This window comes from Solanum stenotomum, chromosome 9 (genome assembly GCF_019186545.1).
Source record: "Solanum stenotomum isolate F172 chromosome 9, ASM1918654v1, whole genome shotgun sequence".
NCBI lineage: Eukaryota > Viridiplantae > Streptophyta > Magnoliopsida > Solanales > Solanaceae > Solanum > Solanum stenotomum.
Genome location: NC_064290.1, coordinates 23072509 through 23082391, shown reverse-complemented (window position 1 = coordinate 23082391; position 9883 = coordinate 23072509). Strand labels below are relative to the sequence as shown.

The window sequence follows — 9883 nt, the reverse complement described above, 5'->3', positions numbered from 1 at the left end:
GACATCTACTGCGCTTTGACAATTTGCAAGAATGGAAGAGATTACTTTGAGGGATGCAATATGTTACTACAATTATGGATGATTGAGCACATTCGTCATCACCCTTATGTAGTGGACTTCAAAGTAGAATGGAATGATTACATTGGGGGCCACGAGGAAAGAATCAAAGATCATAGTTTTCCGAAGGGTATTGAGGCTTGGAAGAAATACCTCAATAATCTGACTGCTGACAAGATTGTGTGGAATTATCATTGGTTTCCATCAGCCGAGGTGATATACATGTCTACCTTTCGATCGTTCATCATCCTAATGGGCCTTCGAGGTGTCCAACCTTACATGCCACTTAGAGTTATGCGACAACTTGGTCGACGCCAGTTTTTACCACCTAATGAAGATATGCAGGAATTCGTGTATGAGTTTCATCCCGAGATTCCTTTAAGGAAATCAGAGATATTCAAGACTTGGGGGGGATGCATGCTCTCAAGTCCCCACGATAGGGTGGAGGATCACACCAAGGGTGAGGTGGACCAAGCATACTTAGAATGGGTTCATGATCAACCCCCTCCTAAGGTATTGCCAGAAGGATCGGTGAAAGGACCTGTAGATCGAGAAGCAAAAATTGAGGTTAGGATTAAGCAAGCTCGCCTCGAAGTTGAAAGAAGCTATAGATCTACTCTGGATGTCCTGAGTAATGACCTGAAGAATGCTAAAGAGGAGTTGGCCCAACATGATGCTAAATTTGAAGTGAGAGTTAGAAAACATCGTTCTACCATTCTGACCTTACAAGAAGACTTGGGCATTGTCACAGGCGCTATGGAGCAACAAGAGGAGGAGTATAAAAAAGAAAAGGTCCAGCTTATCTGCACACAGTCTAAACTCCAGAATCAAGTTAAGGCTTCTATGGAACGGGAAAGGGAAATAGCAAGGCGTTTTAGTGTATATCAGGTAGAATGTGAGGTTGAGAGAGGTCAAAGGATAGCCGAGCGAGATGCACTCCACCTTCAAATTGAAGAGCTCCAAGAACAGAGAGATAATTTGACGCATGAAGTCATTACAACTCGACATTGGTTACAGAATTGTTATGACAATAAGAATGAAGCCAAAGATTGAGTACTTCAACTCAGGGATGCACTCAATGATGTTTATGCTGGTTATCTCCACCTGAATGATGAGAGGTTGGGCCGCCAGGCACGTGTTCTTGCTCCATATCTACCAAAGGCCTTGGCTAGGATTTATAAGGGTCTTGGAGATGATTGAGATCTGAGGATTTAGTTTCTTTCCGAGTCTGTTTTCTTTTCTTAGTTATTAGTTGTTGCTTTTATTTATTTATATTTTCGTTAATCATTTTGAGTCTATCTTAGTCTTAGCTACTTCTATTCTCATGTTTTATTCAAATCATTGTGTTAAGAATATTTGAAAATGAATGAAAATGATTTACTTTTGGTCAACTCATGTACATTTATTATTCTAAAAAATAATAAAAATAAAATAAAAAAAATAAATATATATATATATATATATATATATATATATATATTATCTTTCACGAACTACGTAATGATCTGATTCATGTTCAACATGATACGTAGGCAACCCTCAACGGGTTCGATCGAAATGCATTTCAAAATTATTCAAATAAGTAAAATATAAGACTAAGAGACATAATCAAGTCGTCTAAAGCCGGGATGAAACATAAAAGCCTTCCGAAACTCATTTTAGAAACATAAATAATTTAGGTGCATAACATACAACGTGTGATTATCGTTAGCAAAACACTAAACCCTAACATGTTTGTTTTTTTGTAAAAGAAAAGAAAAAAAAAAGAGAAAGAATTTTAAGGTGGTTGGTTTGTGATTAGAGCTGGCATCTCATCAATACTACACCAGATCAAAAGGGAAAGGGAAGATGACGTGCAAGGAGGGAACATAGTCGGGAAATGACGACGTCCAAATAGTTGCACAAGAATCGGTGTCTGTGGAAGAGGTAAAAATGTTGCGACAACAAATGGCAGAAATGTATGAAGCTTGGATGAATGGGCAAGCTCCTCCATCTTCGATTCGGGAATACTTGAATGCGAATATGCCATTCCCTATCCAAGTATCGACCAATGATCCAATTTATCCAGCTGGATTCGGCCCCTACACTAACGCATCAAACGTCGCTGAAATTTCTACAGTGCACCCCTTGAATACACCTATGATGAGTAACCCACTTTCTGTGCCAACTGCGCCGACTAATAGCACTTCAAATCCAACAGTGGTGTCCAAATCCAATAATGATCCTTCATTCCAAGTTCTTCATGACCATGGCTACACCCCTGAAGAGGCCCTTAAAATTCCAAGTTCTTATCCCCAGACGCATCAATATAGTTCCCCTTTCAAAATTGAGAAGACAGTTAAGAATGAGGAGCATGAAGAAATGGCTAAGAAAATGAAGAGTTTGGAACAGAGTATAAGAGATATGCAAGGACTAGGGGGCCACAAAGGCATCTTATTCAGTGATTTGTGCATGTTTCCCCACGTCCATTTGCCTACTGGTTTTAAAACCCCGAAGTTTGAGAAATATGATAGTCACGGAGACCCCATAGCTCATTTGAAGAGATATTGCAATCAATTGAGAGGTGCAAAGGGCAAAGAAGAGTTGCTCATGGTCTATTTTGGGGAAAGCCTAGTGGGAATTGCGTCTGAATGGTTCATAGATCAGGATATAGCCAACTGGCATACGTGGGATGATTTGGCTCGATGTTTTGTGCAACAATTCCAATATAATATTGAAATTGTGCCAGACCGCTCCTCACTTGCTAACATGAGGAAGAAGACCACGGAAAATTTTCGTGAATATGTCGTTAGATGGAGGGAGCAAGCTGCTAGGGTTAAACCATCAATGAAGGAGTCAGAGATGATTGACGTTTTTCTCCAAGCCCAAGAACCTGATTACTTTCATTACTTGCTTTCTGCCGTCGGGAAGACATTCGCCGAAGTTATCAAGGTTGGGGAAATGGTGGAAAATGGCATCAAATCTGGAAAGATCGTAAGCCAAGCTGCTTTTAAAGCCACAACACAAGCGCTTCAAAACGGTTCTGGAAATATTTGAGGGAAGAAAAGAAGGGAAGATGTAGCCACTGTTGTATCAGCACCTCGAGCCTATGCCCAAGATAATCATACACAACACTACTTTCCTCCCCAAATTCCACAATATCCTGTCCCATATCCTCAATATCCCATTTTTAGCGCACAACCAATTGTTCCCCCTTTTTATCCGCAATGGCGTGCACCACTTCCTCAAAATCATCCATCACCCCCACAAATTCACCAAAATACAACTAGAATTCCTTTTCGTCCTAGAAAAGAATACAAGAAGGGAAATGGAGCTAAGGATGAGTTCACCCCTATTGGAGAATCATATGCTAGCTTGTTTCAAAAATTAAAAACGTTGAATGTTTTGAGTCCTATTGAAAGAAAGATGTCGAATCCTCCTCCGAGAAATCTTGATTATTCCCAACACTGCACATATTGTTCTGATGCCCCAGGGCACAACATAGAAAGATGTTGGTACTTGAAAAAGGCAATTTCAGATTTGATCGATACTCGTCGAATTATAGTTGAAAGCCCAAATGGACCAAACATCAATCAAAATCCACTACCCAGACATACTGAAACAAACATGTTAGAGATGATGAATGACCACGAAGAAGTTGCAGTCCCATACAAGCCAATCCTTAAGGTTGAAACTGGCATGGAAAGTTTAGCAAATGTCATTGACTTAACAAAAATGATGCCTTCAGGGGTGGAAAGTACGTCTGAAAAGTTGACCCCATTAAGCACACCCATCCTAACTGTAAAAGGAGCACTTGAAGATGTTTGGGCAAGTCAGAGAGAGGCAAGATTGGTTGTTCCAAGAGGGCCAGACAAGTCTATCTTGATCGTGCAAGGAGTTTATATTGCACCTGTGATCATTAGGCCAGTGTCCCAACCTCCAATGACTAATCCCAAAGCTGTCCCTTGGAATTATGGGCCTACCGTCGTGACATACAAGGGGAAAGAAATCAATGAAGAAGTAGATGAAATAGGAGGAATGACTCGTTCGGGAAGATGCTATGCCCCGGCTGAATTAAGGAAAAATAAAAATGAACAAATGCAAGTTAAAAGTCCAGTCACTGAAGGGGAGGCGGAGGAGTTCTTAAGAAAGATGAAATTGTCAGATTATTCCATTGTGGAACAGTTAAGGAAAACTCCAGCCGAAATCTCTTTGTTATCATTGTTAATACATTCAGATGAACATCGTAAAGCTGTAATGAAGATTCTGAATGAAGCACATGTTCCTAATGAAGTTACAGTGAGTCAGTTAGAGAAGATTGCTGGGAGAATCTTTGAGGTAAACCGCATCACCTTTTCAGATGATGAACTACCAGTGGAAGGTACGGGACATAACCAAGGCCTCCATATCACTGTAAAGTGTGAGCTTTCATATGTCACTCGAGTTCTAATTGACGCAGGGTCTGGGGCAAATATTTGTCCCTTGTCAACTCTACAAAAATTGAATGTTAATGTTGAAAGGGTACGACCCAACAACGTATGTGTTAGGGCTTTTGATGGGTCCAAAACAGATGCCATTAGGGAGATGGAGCTCATACTAAAAATAGGGCCTGTCGATTTCACCGTGAATTTTCAAGTGCTGAATATCTATGCATCCTACAATCTATTGTTGGGAAGACCATGGGTGCATAGAGCTGGGGCAGTCCCCTCTATGTTGCATCAAATAATTAAGTTTGAATACGACCGACAAGAAGTGATTGTTCATGGTAAGGGGGATCTGTCAGTCTACAAAGACTCTTCCCTCCCTTTTATCAAGGCGAATAATGATAACAAGGCATTGGTTTATCAAGCTTTTGAGGTAGTGGTTGTTGAGCATATCCTCGAGGGGAATGTCATTTCAAAACCACAACCGCCCATGGCATCCGTGATGATGGTAAATGAAATGCTGAAGCATGGTTTTGAACCAGGTAAAGGCTTGGGGATCTTCTTGCAATGGAGAGCTTATCCGGTGAGTCCACAAAAGAGTCTTGGTACTTTTGGCTTAGGATACAAGTTTAGAGTCGAGGACAAAATGAAGGCCAAAAAGCAGAAGAGAGATGTATGGTCACTTACCAAGCCTATACCACCCATATACAAATCTTTCCTCAAAGCCCGCACAACAGAATCTTCTGAGTCACCACGCCCAGAGCCAGTGCTGGAGGTTCACGAAGAATTGATCAACTATTTTCAAGATTTATTTGTCGAGGCTGATATGATTGAACTCGGAGAAGGCACTAGCGACAGAGATGTGCAATTCATTGGTCCTGATGTCCAGCTGAACAATTGGGAGGCCACTCCTCTCCCCATTAAGAATAAGTCTTGGTAGTCTGTCTTGTTTTTCTTTTTGTCATCCGATTTATTCAAGGGTTGTAATTCAGATTTTGTCTCGTCGTTTTATTTTCAACTCTATATTTTCCTTTTCAACAGGATGTAATTGTGTTTTTATTTCAGTTTAATATATTTATTTTGTTTTCTTCTATACAGTTCTTTCTATGCCGATTCTTGTGATATGACATGCATGCAAAATTATTCACCGGATCTTAAAATCCAATCTAATATTCGACCTAATCCTGAAATACTAAGTCAAGAAATCGAATATGATGAAGACGAAGTATTTGAAGAAGTAAGCACGGATTTCAAATCTTTTGAGAATAAATCAAACCCAAATATGAGTGAAACTGAGACGATAAATTTAGGGGATCATAAAAATATTAAAGAGACTAAGATAAGCGTACATGCTCGACATCAAAAGGAGGATATAATCCAGGCTCTGCTTGATTACAAGGATGTTTTTGCGTCATCTTATGATGACATACCTGGATTAAGCACTGACATGGTGGTTCACAAGTTGCCGATTGATCCTAAGTTCCCTCCAGTAAAGCAAAAGTTGAGAAAGCTTAAAACTGACATGAGTGTAATAATTAAAGAGGAAATCACAAAGCAACTTGAGGCCAAAATCATTCGAGTCGCTCAATATCCTTCTTGGTTAGCCAACATCGTACTTGTCCCTAAGAAAGACGGCAAAGTTCGAATGTGTGTTGATTATCGTGATTTGAACAAAGCAAGTCCAAAAGATGACTTTCCTTTGCCCAACATCCATATTTTGTTGGACAATTGTGCTAAACATGAGATTGCATCTTTTGTGGATTGCTATGCGGGTTATCATCAGATTATTATGGATGATGAAGACGCAGAAAAAATATCTTTTATCACACCATGTGGTACATATTGTTATCGAGTCATGCCATTTGGGTTAAAAAATGCGGGAGCAACTTATATGAGGGCAATGACAACCATGTTTCATGATATGATGCATAAAGAAATCGAAGTTTATGTGGATGATGTGATCATTAAATCAAAAAAACAGTCAAATCATGTGCAAGACTTAAGAAGATTCTTCAAAAGGCTTCGCAGGTATAATCTCAAGCTTAATCCTGCAAAATGTGTATTTGGAGTACCGTCAGGAAAGCTTTTGGGGTTTATAGTCAGTAGACGAGGTATCGAGTTAGATCCTTCAAAAATAAAAGCCATTCAGGAACTGCCACCTCCAAAGAATAAAATTGAGGTTATGAGCCTTTTAGGAAGGTTAAACTACATCAGTAGATTCATTGCTCAACTCACAACAACTTGCGAGCCCATTTTTAAGTTGTTAAAAAAGAATGCCACAGTCAAGTAGACCGAAGAATGTCGAGAGGCTTTTGAAAGGATTAAGAATTACTTATCGAATCCCCTTGTGTTGGTTCCTCCCGAGTCGGGCAGACCATTGATATTATATATGTTAGTACTGGATAATTCTTTTGGATGTGTATTGGGTCAGCATGATGGCACTGGGAAGAAAGAGCAGGTCATTTATTACCTCAGCAAGAAATTTACCGTTTATGAATCGAAGTACACCCTTCTCGAAAGAACGTGTTGTGCCCTAACTTGGGTAGCACAGAAGTTGAAGCACTATCTTTCATCTTATACTACTTATCTCATTTCTCGTATGGATCCGTTAAAATACATTTTTCAAAAGCACATGCCCACGGGCAGGCTTGCGAAATGGCAAATATTACTCACAGAGTTTGACATTATCTATGTGACGCGGACCGCAATGAAGACTCAAGCCTTGGCAGATCATTTGGCAGAGAACCCTATTGATGATGAATATGAACCACTTAAGACCTACTTTCCAGACGAAGAGGTATCATGTATCGATGAAGTTATTCATAATAAGGATCAAGGATAGAAGTTGTTCTTTGACGGTGCTGCTAACAAGAAGGGAGTTGGGATAAGGGCAGTTCTTATGTCTGAATCAGGGGAATATTTCCCTATAACAGCCCAACTTAGATTCTATTGTACCAATAATATGTCAGAGTATGAGGCTTGCATCTTGGGTTTGAGGTTAGCTGCTAACATGGGCATCCAAGAGTTGCTAGTGCTAGGAGACTCAGACTTACTGGTCCATCAAATCCAAGGAGAATAGGAGACTCGTGACCCAAAGCTCATACCATATCAACATTGTTTACAAGATCTTTGTCGACAGTTTGTGTCAATAAAGTTTAGACACATTCCTAGAGTTCATAATGAGATTGCTGATGCATTGGCAACTTTATCTTCGATGCTTCAACATCCTGACAAAGCTCATATCGACCCTTTGTACATACAGATTCGTGATCAGCATGCTTATTGCAACTTGGTGGAGGAAGAATTTGACGGTAAACCCTGGTTCCATGATATTAAAACATATCTTTAGTCCAGAGAATGTCCTACTAATACCACTAGTAATCAAAAAAGGACTATTCGGCGACTAGCTAGCGATTTTTTCTTAAGCGGAGGCATATTATACAAGAAAACACCTGATTTGGGTCTTCTAAGATGTGTAAATGCTAAAGAAGCTTCAACAATCATGATTGAAGTACACTCAGGAGTTTGTGGACCTCACATGAATGGATATGTTCTGGCAAAGAAGATACTTCGAGCAGGTTATTATTGGCTCACCATGGAGCGGGATTCTATATGATTTGTTTGTAAGTGTCATGAATGTCAAATACACGATGATTTGATACATTCTCCTCCCTCCAAGTTGCATGCGATGTCTGCTCCATGGCCTTTCGTGGCATGAGGAATGGATGTGATTGGACCAATAGAACCAAAAGCGTCGAATGGTCATAGGTTTATCCTGGTGGCCATTGATTACTTTACAAAGTGGGTGGACGCAGTAACTTTCAAGTCAGTGACCAAGAAGGTCGTGGTGGATTTCATTCATTTCAACATCATCTGTCGATTTGGTATTCCAAAGGCAATTGTTACCGATAATGCTGCAAATCTCAACAGTCACTTAATGCAAGAGGTATGCCGTCAATTTAAGATTGAACATCGAAATTCGACTCCTTATCGCCCAAAAGCAAATGGGGCTGTAGAAGCCGCCAACAAAAATATAAAAAAGATACTTCGTAAAATGGTGCAAAGTTCTCGACAATGGCATGAAAAGTTGCCTTTTGCTTTGTTGGGTTATCGCACTACAGTTCGTACGTCAGTGGGTGCCGCCCCCTATTCGTTGGTATATGGGACTGAGGCAGTTATACCTGCAGAGGTTGAGATTCCATCCCTGCGGATTGTTGAAGATGCTGAAATTGATGATGATGAGTGGATCAAAACACGCTTGGAGCAATTAAGTTTGATTGATGAGAAGCGATTGACATCAGTATGCCATAGACAATTGTACCAGAAAAGAATGGCATAAGCATACAACAAAAAGGTGTGTCCCAGACGTTTCAAAGAGGGTCAATTAGTGCTGAGACGTATTCTACCACACTAGGCTGAAGTCAAAGGCAAATTTTCTCCGAATTGGAAAGGACCATTCATTGTAAAGAAGGTAATATCCAATGGTGCTCTTTACTTAGCAGATATAGAAGACAAAATGACAGAAATGGTCATCAATGCTGATGCTGTGAAGAGATATTATATATGATGTGATTTTTTGATATTAGAAACCCTTATGTTTGGACTTGACATTTCAAAGGTTGATGTAATGGAAATTCTTGGTTCTGTGTATAAGTATTAATTCATATGTTGTCACCTTTGTTGAGAGTTAATTTACTTCCTTGGTTCTTCTGCTTCCTTGGCTCTTCCATTAAAAAGATTAAAAAAATCAATCATTATGAACTACGTTTGACCTGATTCTTGTTTCGATAAGATACGTAGGCAACCCTAGTATGGAGTTCGGTCTAACCAAATAAAAATCCAAAATTCCATATTTGTAAAAAATTGGGGCAAAAGTCATTTTTTTTTCTATCCCAAAGCTAAAGTCAATCCCATCATTTAAAGTCGTATTTGAACCTTCATCTTGTCATTTCTTTCTAACCTTGTATAAAAGTTGTGTTTCAATCAAAGAAAGACCTTTGGATCAACCTTTGAAATGTCAAGAGTAAGTATGTTAAGGGTACAAATGATGAAACCATGAGAGAGTCTTATTGGTGAAAACACTAATTGGGCATCATAAGGCGAATGTGAGTTGAGAGAAACAAAAATGAGAGAGTCTTATTGGTGAAAACCCTAACTCAACATCATAAGGCGAAAGTGAGTTGTTAAAATAAGAAAAAATAAAATAAAAAAATGAGAGAGTTTTATTGGTGAAAACCCTAATTGGGCATCATAAGGCGAATGTGAGTTGAGAGAAATAAAATGAGAGAGTTTTATTGGTGAAAACCCTAACGGGCACCATGAGATGAATGTGAGTTGAAGGATTCAAAGTGAAAGAGTTTTAGTGAAAAAAAAACTCTCGTGGACATCATAAGGCAAATAAGAGTTTGAAATTAGTTATGACT

At 39.4% G+C, this 9883-nt stretch overlaps 1 pseudogene; it reads left to right on the top strand.

The window, feature by feature from the left end:
* The first annotated feature begins 3675 nt into the window (after window positions 1–3675).
* On the top strand, window positions 3676–9027 carry LOC125877163 (uncharacterized; annotated as a pseudogene).
* Window positions 9028–9883: the final 856 nt, after the last annotated feature.